The sequence below is a fragment of the Serinus canaria genome, chromosome 2, assembly GCF_022539315.1.
Source record: "Serinus canaria isolate serCan28SL12 chromosome 2, serCan2020, whole genome shotgun sequence".
In the NCBI taxonomy this organism is placed as follows: domain Eukaryota; kingdom Metazoa; phylum Chordata; class Aves; order Passeriformes; family Fringillidae; genus Serinus; species Serinus canaria.
The window spans coordinates 83533958-83549289 of NC_066315.1; positions in this window are offsets into that span (position 1 = coordinate 83533958).

Sequence of the window (15332 nt, forward strand, 5' to 3'; positions counted from 1 at the left end):
GTGTTCAAGATCACATCAGAAGTATATCAGGTTCTTTAAAATTATTGTAATGGGCAGAATAATATGAAGGTGTTTTTGACTTAAAGGCACAAATGTCCCAAATAACCATGAGAAGCATAAGAATATTCATCCTTCTCTTTTCAGTATCTGTTTAGTTCCAAGAAGACATTTGTAGAAGCATTACTGACCAACAAGTGGTTAAGAACAAATTTGATTCATAAGAACCTTTTAGCTTACAAACAAGTGAAAAATAGTATGTCCAAATATTTTGCTGTTCTGTCAGTCTGGGGCATTGGGAATAGTTTTATATGCTTTATTTCAGTTTTGATATCAACTGATTCAGTACACAGATTATACAAATAACCTTTTTTCTTGAATATCAAGGGCAGATTACCTTTGAGGATAGTAGGAAACATGGTAATCATTGCTGTTTTTCCATCACATAAGAATAGATTAAGGTGTGCTTCACTGTGCTTTGGACTACTTCTGGATGCTGATTCAGGACCAAACCTCAAGGTAACTTTTTTTCACTATTATTTTTGCAGTGGTTTATAATTCCACTGCCTTGTCTGTTTACTTTGAGAAAAAAGAAACTGCAACATTTAAATTTAACTGTTCCATGCACATACAACCTTAGTTTAAGAAATCACAATCTTTCCTGAGAGGTCTTCATTCCTTTGAGTAGTCTGAAAAACTGGGGACATCTAGGAAAGTCAGAGCTTGGACTGAAACTTCTCCACAGTTTCACTTGTGGCCTTTTTTCCTATCCAGTTTTTTTTGCCTTGCAGCTCCTACCTCTTGGTTTTTTCAGACAGAATTAATCTTTTTGACTAAATACAGGGCTATTGATGTTCAATGTTTATAACCTCAACCCTTGAGCCTTAAGCCCTGCAGTAAAAAGCATTTGTTAAGCAGCTATGGATTTATAAGTTAAGCTAAAAAGGGTCATGGTTGAGTGCTGCCAAATAAATTACACAAGTTCATGAAGCCAAGGTATGGAAGAGGACATTCTGTCAATCCTGTGGGCAGTTTAATTGCACCTGCATTGGCCAAGACGAGTGTCTATTATTAACACTTGTTTCTTTCCCCATGCAAACTTAAAAGACCATTAAGATCAGATAGTCCTTTTAAATACTGTACAGAATCAGGTGCTCTGGGGAAGCCTTTTGAAATCTTCAACACAAAAGTATTTTTCTGAACAGTGTTTCAGGCTTTTTACATCAGCATTTCATTACCAGACTTTCTACAGTTGGTCAATACAGTATTATTACTTGGGGTGTGAGGAAGTACAAACACAATGTCTGAACTTACACTGTCATATCTACTTTGGATTTTGAATGATGATTTGGACAGCATAATTATATTTTTTTCTCTAGTTTGTCATGTTTAACTCCATTTATAATATCAACAAGACTATTTATACATGGAAATGCCAAGTTTCTTTCACTTTTTTCAAGATAAGGTGTCTGGTTTCATCCCTTTCATTCAGATGAGAAAAACATTAAACAAAATTATAAGAACTTTTGGTGAGTAGGACAACTAATAGTATAGTTAGAAACAGAATTAAAGAAGGCTACTTTTTCAGTATCACAGAATGATAAAATGGTTTGGTTTGGAAGTGAGCTTGCAGATTGTCTAGTTCCAATACCTCTACCATAAGCTAGGTTTCTCAGGGACCCATTCAATCTGGTCTTGAACACTTCCAGAGATGAGGCATCTACAGCTTGCCTGGTCCTCCAGTGCCTCACCACTCTCCCAGTAAATAATTTCTTCCTAGTATTCAATCTAAACCTATTCTCAGTTTAAAGTAGTTTCCCTTCATCCTGACACTACATGCCTTTGTAAAATGTCCCTCTCCAATCTCAAGATTTCTTGTAGGCTCCCTTCAGGTGCCAGAAAGCCTCAGTAAGGTCTCCCAAAGCCTTCTGTTCTTCAGGCTAAACAACTCAAATCCTCTCTGCTTTTCATCATAGGAAAGATGCTCCATCCCTCTAATCAACTTGGTGACCTCCTCTGCACCAACTCTGTCATTCCCATATTGTTCCTGTGCTGGGGCCCCCAGAGCTGGAGGCAATGTTCCCAGTGGAGTCTCAGCCAAGCAGAGCAGAGTGAAAGAATCCCCTCTATGGTCCTGCTGCTCACACTGCTTTGGATGCAGCCCAGGATATGTTTGGCTTTCTGGGCTGTGTGTCCATGGCTGGGTCATGTCCAGCCTCCCACCCACCAGTACCCCCAAGGCCTCCTCAGGAGGGCAGCCCTCCATCTTTCATCCCCCAGCCTGGGTTGGTACTGGGGGTGGCCCAAGGTGAAGCACCTTGAACTTGCTTTTGCTAAACCTCATGAGATTCCCATGAGAAACTTCTTGAGCTTGTCCAGATCCCTCTGGACGGCATCCTGTCCTTCAGGTGTTTCAACCACACCCCTCAACTTAGTGTCATCTGCCAATTTGCTAAGAGTATAATTTCTTGTGTTAGAAAAATATCCATTTCATACTTTAGATTGTATTTTCTTTCTTATTCTTTTCTGCTCTTAGTACACTTGCTCTTTTTGGCACTTTATCCACATTTTGGGATTTCCATATAACCTTTTTGTGCAACTATTTTTCTATCCCATCCATTGTTTTCTACAAATTCTTTTTATCTCCTTTTGTTCCCTCAGTAATCTGGAAACATGTTCATAATCTCTTGTGTTCATGCTTTTCCCGCTCAAGACTAAAATGTGTTAATTATTTTGTTAGCACAGTGATATATCTCCAAGAGGAGAGGCTGGAGTTGTTTTTGTTTCATTGCATAATTTGGGAGTATCCATTGACACTTAGAGAGCATACCTTGCAAAACAGAATCCCATATTAGTATGAGGAAGAGAAACAGCTAGTTTGGGGATCCAGCACAAGCTCACTAATGATCTGCCAAGCACTTCTTAAGCCTTGGGGTTTCTCTGAAGATGGCTAAAGAAAGCTCTAAATAGTTTCAACATAAAATTGAGCAAGGTGTCAATAAGGGGTTCTGCAGTCACATGGTTATTTAAATGTGAGGCTTCATTCTAAGTAAACTTAAGAACACAGGCACCAAATGTTCTAAATTTAGAGTTAAGTCGGAAAAACCCCATATTAATTTTAGATTCCTTTTTATGATGCTAGTTTACAGACATCTGATCAATTACATGGAAACAAAGATTCTCTTTTGATAAATGAGCTTAAGGTCTGAGTCAAGGCAAAAACACATCCAGCTTTCACAAACAAGGCCTTTCCCTACACAAGGAGAAACTAAATATTAATTCCCAAACTGATATTAAGCAGAATGTGCTCAGTAAAATCAATAAAGATTGGCCATATAATACTAGTTTAAGATTTTTTGCTTATATGATCCATTTTTATTGCTATTTTTGCTGTTGTTATTATGACTACTATTGTAATTATGTCCATGTGATATATAAAGTATACTAAACCATTTATAGGCTACTTCAATGGGTTTACATTTCAGCACTGAATGTTTTGAGTTTACAGATGTACATATGCTATTTTCCCCAAGCAATCTCCTTTTTGGAATTTCCTATCTAGATATTATCATTTAGCATAAAACAAAATTCTTAAAGCTACCTTTTAGGATCTATTACAAGCAGTCTACAGTTTCATTGGATTCTGACCCCAAGTTGAAAATTGAGGTGCTAGCGATAAGGCTAGGTTGACAAGATACTTTTGGCGATGTTAAAATACCTAATTATAGATATGCAACATGAAGAACCAAGATTTAAAGCAGTGTATATCTGACACTATTTTATCTATTGACATAATCAATAGTTTCTGATATTTTTTCTGTATCAGTACAGACTGAAACCTCAGCCCTTGTAACAGTGGTTTCCTGGGGGTTGTTTATTTGGTGTGGGGTTTTCTTGGTTGTTTTTTATTGTTCTTTTTGTCAGATGAAGGAGCAGATTTAACATCTTGATGCTACTTCTGTCAAGAGAACCCCTATGCTGGGTGGAATACTGTACCATAATCATGGATAGATTATGTTGAAATATACTGATCTGGTTGAATTTATGGTGGATGGGAAAAAATTTAGTGATTTTTAAAGGAAGATCTAAGAAACCAGGAATTCCCGGTGTTGTCCAATTACAAGAATAGGTGTGGATGATCTGATTATACCATGGCTAGTCATTTATCAGGCTTCACTGTAATGAAGGTTTAGGGACACACAAGAACTCAAAGCTGAATTTATGAATCTGTGTCATATGAAGATACGAGACTTAGATCACACAAACTCTATTAGAGTATAATTAGGTTCTGAGTAATTTTACTTGGTAAATAAGTGGGTTAAGAATACATGAAAATGGAATTTCTGAATCCCCAATAGTAAATGCACACTGCCAGTGGGCTCTTCAGGTCACCTTTGAAATTAACAGTGAGGTTTTCTGATTATTGTCTATTGGAAAAGGGATGCCCACTGTTCAATGGCTTTGCTTTATGTATAGTTACTAGGTTTCAAGAGCATGTCAATAAAATACAACCGACCTAGTTCCTGGTGAGAAAACAATTACAGAGATCAATACTAGAACAGAAATGTGGGATTATCAATAAGTCTGATCCTTGTTTGGGGTCAAGTTCTTTCAGCCCAAGACACATAGGGGCATGCGAATTTACTATGGAGGACATATGGTTTAGTCTCAGTCAAAGAATCAAGATCCTGATGGTTAGCTGTTTTTCATATTTTCATAAAAAAAATAAAATTACCCAGTTCAAATTTATAAGTGTCAAAGGTTTGCTGCTGATAACAGAAAAGGGAGGTTTTGGGTGGAAAACATGCTTTCTTATGTAGCTCTCAAGAGAAGAGAGTTGTTTAAAGTAGCTCCGGATGGAAAGTTCAAGTCAGTTAAAGTTCCCTTAAGTTTACATGAACCTCTGGGTAAAAGTAGGAGAAAGAGTGTTTTAAATGATCAAATTGGCAGCCAAATTTATAAAAAAAATTAACAAAGATTTATTAGAGCGACAACAAAAATAGAATTTCGAAAAACCACCACAGCCAAGGCAGCATCAGCCCCGGAAGTCGGCTTTGGGTGAACCTGGATCCGACTGACAAAGTGCCAGCGTCTCCCCAGTGGTTCACCCTGACTGCTTCATGCTGCTAGCTTATATCCCATTTATTCTGCCTGAGGCAGAAATGACAGAAGGTTCCTTTGTGTCCCTTCACATATATAACTGGGACTATACAGATGCAGAAATATACAAAAGCCAGTCCAGATGTCTGGATGGCTGTCTGAACTTCTTTGGAATAGCCTTCTTTCACATGTAGCAGAGTGGCCCCTGGTGCTTGAGCTGGTAGACATAATTTCCCCAGGTGCAAGTTCTCCTGAGTGGCTCAGACATTCCTGGGAAGTCAGCACTCATGGCCTGGGAAGGTTTCATTCATACCTTAACGGACTTGATGTTATCTTAATGATGTCTAGGAACTAATTGAATAGAAACAAGACTCTGCTCCCAGCCGGGCGGTCAAAGACATAAGTTGGATCTTACAATATTTTATACACATATATAGCATGAATTATCTCTACTATACACTACAAAGAGATATTTAGTATTTGTGTTTTTCTGATCTCCTGTTTCAGAATGTAGTGGGAGCCATCTCTTGTCACAATTCTTGTACATTTTAATTGTTAAACACGGTGGGCTTGTTAAACTTGATGTGTTGTCTACACATTTCTAGAACACCAGGTCCTACAAAAATGTAATAAAATTGAATAAAATATAATAAAATATAATAGAATATAGAATAAAATTTCCCAGTAATGAAGATAAGGCTTTAAGTCATAAAATATCATTTACATCTCTTTACCTGTGTCATTCTTATCCTGGATTCTCATTAACAGAGTTGCTAGTGTTTTATGGCAGAAACTCTAACTACAAAAAACCTAATATATTTTCAGTGCTGGCTTTTCCTATAAGATGACAGTGAAAAATCTTAGGAATTACTTGAATGTCTGCTCAATTTTAATGCCTTAAGGAAACTTTCTGTGAAGGACAGAGCTTCCTTTTCCTGACTTGTTTCTTCTACAGGAGCTTTTGTCATTTGTGCAAAACTTGCCGCTACTGATGTTTCTTTAACTCCCCACCACAAGAAAGAGACACTAGTCCTTCTCAATGACCTCCTGGCTGAGTACTCAGTCATAAGTATTAACAGTGAGATAGGATAGTTACCTGCTAATGGAAAACTGTGGATAATGGTGGTTCTTGGTGTTGGAATGTTTGTTGATGGATAGAATGTACTTTTTCCTGGTGGTAATAGATATGCTTCACATGAAATGAGCTACTCTTCTCTGAGGCAGAATTGCACCATCTTTCCTTTAAAAGGGTAGTGTATTATCTAAGACACATTAAAGCTGTTTTCTTCTTAAGAAAAGTTACCCCATTACAGCTATGAGAGAAATGTTGTGCGTTTATTCTTACACAGGCACGCAGCTACCATCTGAATCCATCCCTGAAGAAATACGGGTGATTACCTCCCTCATAGGTGTTCGCACACAAATTACAACTGACAGATCAGAAAACCCCCCAAACCTGGATTAAAAATGTCAACAGAATTTTGGACTCTTGTTTCAGATGCTTAGGGGTCTCTTTCTACACTTCATCTGCTATATTACAGAGGCATGCTATCTTTAGCACAAAAGGAGGACTGTTTATCATGAAGCTGGAAGGGCTGGAGGTGTGGCTTTCCTAGGATAGAGTGGAAAGAGAAAGGAAATGACATCGGTGATCAACACCTGAGATTCAGCTGAGCTGAAACATAGCTGGCTGCTGCTGTACTGAGTCAAAAGGCTTAATTAGTTTTCAGCTGCTTCCTGGGCTTTTCTCAGGTTTGGTAAGCATCACTCCAAAGTATGTGGAGAATAAGGCTGCAGCACTGACTGAAAATTAAAGAAATTAAAAGACATTTTTAACTCAATTTATGAGGACACACCAGGAAAAAAAAAAAGACACATAACAACTGTTATTGAATGCATATGGAAATTTGCAGATTCGTTGCTGGTCATGACCTACAGAAATATTGGAGGATTGTATGCATAGAGCCAGATTTTCAGTTTGCCAGGCACTGACGGTCTGACTGTAAGTGGAATTATGGGTGCTCAATATCCTTGCAAATTAGTTACAGATGTTTCTAGTTTGATATGTAAATATGTAGGCAATAAATACTGTGAGCAGTTGGATCTGTAATTTAATAAGTCCTTCTTTCATGAGTCTTGTAGACCTGGAAACTCTTCTTTATATAATTTCTGAATGGGCCCTCAAAAAAATTTCTAAACTTGCTAATATCACTGTGAAAAGTGAGTATATCACATGAAACACAAATTAAATAAGCTGGTGACATTTTTGTATAATATTTTAAAGCCTGTTTCGTTATGAAATTAAAGCCTTATATTTTATGAAATATTACATTCTGCTCTAGGAAATATTTACATGTTTTATTTGAAATGGGGGTGGGAAGGGTTACTTCATGAACAAGACAAGTGCAGTGACCTCAGAAGAGAACTATCAGGTTCAGCAGGACTTTTAAAAGGTGTTATTTGAGTAATTTTCATTATCGTGCTCTCTCCACAAGGTGACCTGGGAAAGACTAGGCGTTTTATTTATCGTAAATGTCAGGTGCACTTGCTAAGTGCATGTCAAGTTAAAATTTAATCTCAAAGCTAAAACTAGGAATTGAAATCAGGGGAGAATTTAAATTCAAGACTCTAGGAAGGTCGTGAGCAAGGTTTGAATAAGCAAATTCAGACATACACAGAGGGCACTTTTCATCAACTGAATGAGGCAATTAGGAGGATGCCTTTGGCTCTTGAATATAAATCTGAGAAAAGAGAGCTATATGGATTTTCAACATCAGGACCATGGTTTGAACACTACTTTTTATAGGATATAGTACTGCTCAGATGTCTGTCCCTCTTAGCCTTGCCATAAACTTTCTTTCTTTCTTTCTTCAGGAACTGTTATTTCTCTTACATTGAACTATATCACTAATATAAAATAATATTGCTTTCTTTAGGAGTTTATAAGTACTACATTTAAGCAAATAAAATTAAAACAAAATAAAATCTGAATAGATTATTCTCCCCATCTTCAACACTGTTCTGCTCTCTTAAGAAGGGATTATGCTGATTAATCTTTGTAGTAATTTTTGTTCATTCGAAATTTCAGGATAGCTCTCTGGCATTCAAGATGTCAGTGGGGATTCTTACCTCTCCCAATCTCCATAATAAGTTTTATTCTGTCTGGAATGCCTGTCTTAGACTGAGACCAGTGTATATTTTCACAGATCTTCTAAATAATATTGGGTGATGCCTGACTGTTAAATTCTGCTGTCAAATTAATATTGGTTGCCTTCTTAAAGTCAACAAGCAATCTATGTCAGTACACTCAGACAGCATAAGTCTTTATCAAGATCACAGTTCAATGAATCCAAAACTAACTGGTTTGCAAATACAACTATGCATCTTTTACTATCCATCATCTACTTCATATACTCCTTATACATGTCCCAGAAGATTAACATAGAGATGTCAATGAAATTGTGTTCTACAGTTTATTTTGTTTTCTTGTTGGTTTTCTTTACTAAATTTGTAATGCAGTCTTTTTCAGCAGATGGTTAGTTCTAGTCTCTTTCATGTTTCCATTCTGTTATGTTTGTAAAAGGCCCAGCTGCCAACTGATAATATTTCACTGCTGAATTTATCATGTGTGATATAATTGCTCATTATATGCTTTGCAATAAAGTTAAAGAACTATCAACACAGTTGTTTCTAACTCCAAACAAGTTTAAAGAAATTGTTATTTTTAATATCCATAATTCTCAGCTGATGCTTAGTTATTTTAGAAGTCTACTTTTTGCAACAGATTATCCTATTTTCTCAGGACTTGATTTTGAAAAGCTTCAAAATAAAGAGCAGCAGTAAGAAATATCTCCTGTTTTAAGCATATTGTGAAGTCTGAAGCACCTAAGGTAAAGTAAAACAATCTGAACTTTTTATGACAGCTCTTTTTACTGTATTCAGTAGTCAAAGATGTCTAACTGTATTACACACTGTAATGCTTACCCAGAAAAAATTATGGGCTGTCATCAGAACAACAGTGAATCACTGAATGCTAATTCTCTTTTTTTTTTTAAAGCTGCTGAGACATTTTAAAAGGCAACCAGAATGTGATAAATATATTTCCTCACAAAATGATATTACTATTTTCAGTGAAAGGTAGGGCATATTACACTGCATATGATGACTAAGGAAGTCGTTGTTAATGTTTTCTGGAATTATATGGGTGGAGAATCTTTTCTACAAGCCTAATACAATCATCATGATTTGACAGTAATATCTCAGTGTTTTTAGAGACTGCAGTAAAAGTGATATATTTCCCAAAGAACTTTGCAATAATTAATATGGAACTTTAACCATAAAATCAGAAAAAAAAAATCTTCTGAAATTAAAAATGGGAAGGAACTGTCAATCAATCATCCCTTCAATTTCAAAGATGTTTCAATAGACTTTGAAAGATAAAAGAACATTTCTAAGATAAAAGAACCTCTGAACCTTTGTAAGCTTTATTATTCCTGACAAGAAAAGTTCATATGATTTATTTTTATGCAAGGCTCTGTTGGGTCAAAAGGCCTCACTTTTTTTTCACCAGTGTACAGATAATGGGCTAACACTTATGTTAAATGCTAATTCTAACTGCATCAATTAAATTTTCTAGCAAAAGACTTCTGTCCCTTAGGGAAATAGATTCAGGGATTTTGAAAAAATATTCAGTACCCTTTTCCATTCTTGTTTCTAACAATAGATGAAGGCTAATATGAGCTCATAAAAGTATAAGGTAGTCCACTTCAAGCTATCTAGTAATAAACTTAAACTCCATATCAAATCCTCAAAGCATTTATCGAAAAACTTTTCAATATGTTTTCTTTGCCACTTTTTCATTACACTGTGACTTTGTTCAGAAAAAGCAGTCCAGTATATTTAATAACAGACATTTCCAGTTCACCTAATCTTCCTTTACACTGTTCTATGCACATCTCCATCAGCTTTCAAAATTCATACCTTCTTGCTAATGGGTCAAAGCACCATGACCCCCTATAGACAATAGGCTATTGTGAGTAGGTGAGGAGCAAGGGGTGGAGCTACCTGTGTTGCTGCTGAGTGTCTGATTACAAGGGGTCTCTGGGGAGCGCGGCGACCTGGAGCGGGCAAACAGGAGTGTGGTGAGTCTTTGAGCGAGTCTAAGGCACTTTGCGCGGCAGTTCACGCAGGCAGGGCAAACAGGCAGGGTTGCCAACTTTCTTGCTAGTAAGGAGTCCTCTGTGTTGTTTGAGGTTTTCTGCTGCCTGGTTGTGTTTGAGGCAACTGTTTGTAATGGTTTCTACATGGTCAAAAACTATGGTTGGTATAAGTGTAAGTGGGCGAGTTAAGCCCTCCAAAAAGGATGTGTCTGTACAGACCCATCCGTGCCCGGAGTGTTTGAGCTTATCGGTGGCTTCAGGGAGTGTTGTGGAGGAGACCTGCCTGCGGTGTGAACAGGTGAACGACCTCCTTTCACTGGTGGCTGAGCTTAGGGAGGAAGTTGATAGGTTAAGGAATATTAGGGAAAGTGAAAGGGAAATAGACTGGTGGAGTTCAGCCCTTCCATCTTTAAGGGAGGCCTCTGACCGAGAGACTGAAGACTTGTATGCCTCCCACTCTCAGGCAATAGAAGGGCACCTGGTGGATGAAGAGGAGTGGAAATTGGTCCCCATTCGGGGAGGTAATAACAAAAACTCCTCCCCACCCCCATCATCCAGCCAGGTACCACTACAGAATAGGTATGAGGTCTTGGAACTAGAGACCCAACTTGATGATTTAGAAGAAAACTGTCTGCCCAGTGAGCCCCCCCCCCAATTATGATTCATCTGTAAGACGGATCACTACCTCTAACATCAAGAAGAAAAGACAGGTAATCGCAGTAGGTGATTCCCTTCTGAAGGGAACTGAGGGCCCCATTTGTCGACCAGACCCATCCCACAGGGAGGTCTGTTGCCTCCCTGGGGCCCGGGTACAAAATATCACTGAGAGACTTCGTGAGCTGATTCAGCCCCTGATTATTACCCACTGCTGATACTCCAGGCTGGCAGTGATGAGATTGAAAAGAGGAGTGTCAAGGCAATTAGAAAGGACTTTAGGGTACTGGGTCAGGTAATTGAAAGGGCAGGAGCTCAGGTAGTGTTCTGCTCAGTCCCTTTGGTGGCGAAGGAAAATGATGAAAGAAACAGGAGAATCCGCATCTTCAACAAATGGCTTAACGTTGTTATCATTGGCAAAATTTTGGATTCTTTGATCATGGGGAAACTTTTACAGCATCTGCTCTGCTGGAACCAGATGGGGTACATCTCTCTGTTAAGGGCAAAAGATTTTTAGCTCATGAACTGGCAGACCTCATTGAGAGGGCTTTAAACTAGGTTTGAAGGGGGAAGGGGATGCAGCTGGGCTCTCTGGAAGCAGGCCCAAGGGTTGCAAGGCTAAGTTAGGGGTGAAGTCAGTAGCCCAGCTGAGGTGCATGTACACCAATGCACGCAGCTTGGGCAACAAACAAGAAGAGCTGGAGGCCATGGTGCAACTGCAGAGCTATGATTTAGTTGCCATCACGGAAACATGGTGGGATGACTCACATGGCTGGAGCACTGTATTGGATGGCTACAAGCTGTTCCGAAGAGACAGGAAAGGAAGAAGAGGTGGAGGGGTGGCCCTTTATTATTATTATTTATTTATTTATTATTATTATTAAATATTAAGCAGAATTTTGATGCCATAGAAATTGAAACTAAGGAAGATGGAGTTGAATGTCTATGGGTAAGAATTAAGGGGAAGGCCAACAAGGCTGACACCCTACTGGGAGTCTGTTATCGTCCACCCAACCAGGAAGGAGAGGTAGATGAATTATTCTATAAGCAGCTAGGTAATGTTTCAGGATCATCAGCCCTTGTTCTTGTGGGTGACTTCAACCTACCAGACATCTGCTGGGAACTTAATACAGCAGTAAAGAGGCAGTCCAGAAAATTCTTAGAGTGTATGGAGGACAACATTTTGTCGCAACTGGTGGGTGAACCCACCAGGGGAGGGACTATGTTAGACCTGCTGTTTGCAAATGGAGATGGGCTGGTGGGAGATGTGGTGGTTGGAGGTCACTTGGGGCAGAGTGATCATGAAATCATAGAGTTCTCAATATTTGGTAAAATCAGGAAGTACTAGTAAGACACTTGCATTGGACTTCTGGAGGGCAGACTTTGGCCTGTTAGGAGACTTATTCAGAGTGTCCCTTGGGAGGCAGCCCTTAAAAACAAAGGAGTTCAGGAAGGGTGGGCATGCCTCAAAACAGAGATCTTGAGGGCACAGGAACAGACTGTCCCTGTGTGCCGAAAGATAAGTCAAGGTGGTAAACGTCCAGCCTGGCTGGGCAAAGAGGCTTTGGAGGAACTCAGAAATAAAAAGAGGATGTATCAGCTTTGGAAGAAGGGTCAGGTCTCTAAGGAAGTATTCAAGAGTGCTGGTAGAGCATGCAGGAAAAAAATTAGGGAGGCCAAAGCTCAGTTTGAACTTAGAATGGCGACTTCTGTAAAGGACAATAAAAAATGTTTTTACAAATACATTAATGGTAGAAGGAAGGGTAAGACAAGCCTTAGTTCTTTATTGGATAAGGGAGGGAACTTAGTATCTACAGATGAGGAGAAGGCAGAAGTGCTTAATGCCTACTTTGCCTCAGTTTTTAGTGGGAAGATGACTTGCCTTCAAGATACCTGTCTGTCTGGGTTGATTGATGGTGTCAGGGAGCAGAATGGTCCCCCCATTATCCAAGAGGAGACAGTCAAAGAACTATTGAAATGCTTGGATGTTCATAAATCTATGGGACCTGACGGGATCCACCCCAGGGTAATGAGAGAGCTGGCAGATGAGCTTGCAAAGCCACTCTCCATCATTTACCAACAGTCCTGGCTCACTGGTGAGGTTCTGGATGACTGGAAGCTGGCCCACGTGACACCCATTCACAAAAAGGGTGCAAAGGAGGATCCTGGTAATTATAGACCAGTCAGCTTGACCTCAGTACCTGGCAAGATAATGGAACAGTTTATATTAAGTGCCATCATGCAAAATTTACAGGATGGCCAGGGTATCAGACCCAGTCAACATGGGTTTAGGAGGGGTAGGTCATGTTTAACCAACCTGGTCACCTTTTATGACCAAGTAACCCGCCTAGTAGATGCAGGGAAGGCTGTAGATGTTGTTTATTTGGATTTCAGCAAGGCCTTTGACACTGTCTCCCACAGCATACTCCTAGATAAGCTGGCAGCCCGTGACTTGGATAGGAACACTCTGTCCTGGGTTAGGAACTGGCTGGATGGCCGGGCCCAGAGAGTGGTGGTGAATGGTGCTACATCCAGCTGGCGGCCAGTCACCAGTGGTGTCCCTCAAGGGTCTGTGCTGGGACCAGTTCTGTTTAATATTTTTATTGATGATATGGACAAGGGTTTAGAATCTTTCATTATGAAATTTGCAGACGACACTAAGCTGGGAGCATGTGTCGAACTGATAGAGGAACGGAGGGCTTTGCAGAGGGACTTGGAACGGTTGGATGGATGGGCAGAATCGAATGGGATGAAGTTCAATAAGTCCAAGTGCCGAGTCCTGCACTTTGGCCACAATAACCCCCTGCAACGTTATAGGCTGGGGACGGTGTGGCTGGACAGTGCTCAGGTGGAAAGGGACCTGGGGGTGCTGGTTGACAGTCAGCTGAACATGAGCCAACAGTGTGCCCAGGTGGCCAAGAAGGCCAATGGCATCCTGGCCAGTATCAGGAATAGTGTGGCCAGCAGGAGCAGGGAGGTCATTCTTCCCCTGTACTTGGCACCGGTGAGGCCACACCTTGAGTATTGCATCCAGTTCTGGGCCCTCAGTTTAGGAGGGACATTGAGACGCTTGAGCGTGTCCAAAGGAGAGCAACAAGGCTGGTGAGGGGCTTGGAACACAAGCCATATGAAGAGTGACTGAGAGAGCTGGGATTGTTTAGCCTGGAGAAAAGGAGACTCAGAGGTGACCTTATCACTCTCTTCAACTTCCTGAAGGGTGGCTGTGGTGAGCTGGGGGTCAGTGTCTTTCTCCGGGCAACAACAGAGAGAACAAGAGGACACAGTCTCAAACTGCACCAAGGGAGATACCGGCTGGAATTAAGGAGGAAGTTTTTAACAGAAAGAGTGATAAAATACTGGAATCATCTGCCCAGGGAGGTGGTGGAGTCACCATCCCTGGATGTGTTCAAAAAAAGACTGGATGTGGCACTTAGTGCCATGACCTAGTTGAGCTGTTAGAACATGGGTTGGACTCAATGATCTTAAATGTCCCTTCCAACCTAGAAATTCTGTGATTCTGTGATATGAGTTTTACATTACTCTTCCTGAGTAGGCTTACAGCTTTCACTGTTATGTCAGTCATAGCATTATAAGCTCTTCCAAAGCACAGAAGAGCTTTGTTTCATCATATTGCAAATGAGATGGTTATTTTTTTATTTTATGGGTTTTTTCTTTATAGAAAAAAGAATCACATTGTTTATTTTGTATTTCATTACTCTCTCTGTTAAATTCACTCTGTTTTACGTTCAGATTGTCAGACCTATAGAACAAGATGATTTTAGAAATTTATATGTAATTTTAAAGCTTATAACAAAGAATACATAACCCTTGATAAACCATGATTTTATATTAAATGTTATGCTTTTCTTCTGTTAATAACATTGAGGGATAAAATCATGTAGGTTATGATGAATATTCAGGAAACAATACAGCTTGGTTAACAGCGGTTAGAGTAGCTGTGAGATTCTGAATAAATACTCCCTGAGTACCCCTTCAGGGCATCCTAGTGGTTTATACAAGCTAATAAATAAATGATTATCTAACATCAAATTGTGATAATAAAACAGAACATTTTATATGGGCCATATAGAATTTTGCATGTTTTTTCCCCAAACAGAAAGGATTCCTGTTCATGTTTTTTTCCCAAACAGAAAGGATTCCCAAACAGAAAGGATTGCAAAGCTGGATATTTCTTTCTGTGCATGTGAGGCTAAAATGTTGTCACGAAAATATGTCAAATAATGTTCTAATTTAAAAAAAAAGAAATTAAAACATATTTCCACCTTCTTAGTGACTCAATCTTTACCGGAAACACACTTGAGCAAAAAAGGGAAAGGTAACTAAAATTTTGCTGGAATGGGCCTGGCATTAGGGGGAATAAATTCTTACATTTGTTTCTTCCAGAAAAAAACAACCAGACAA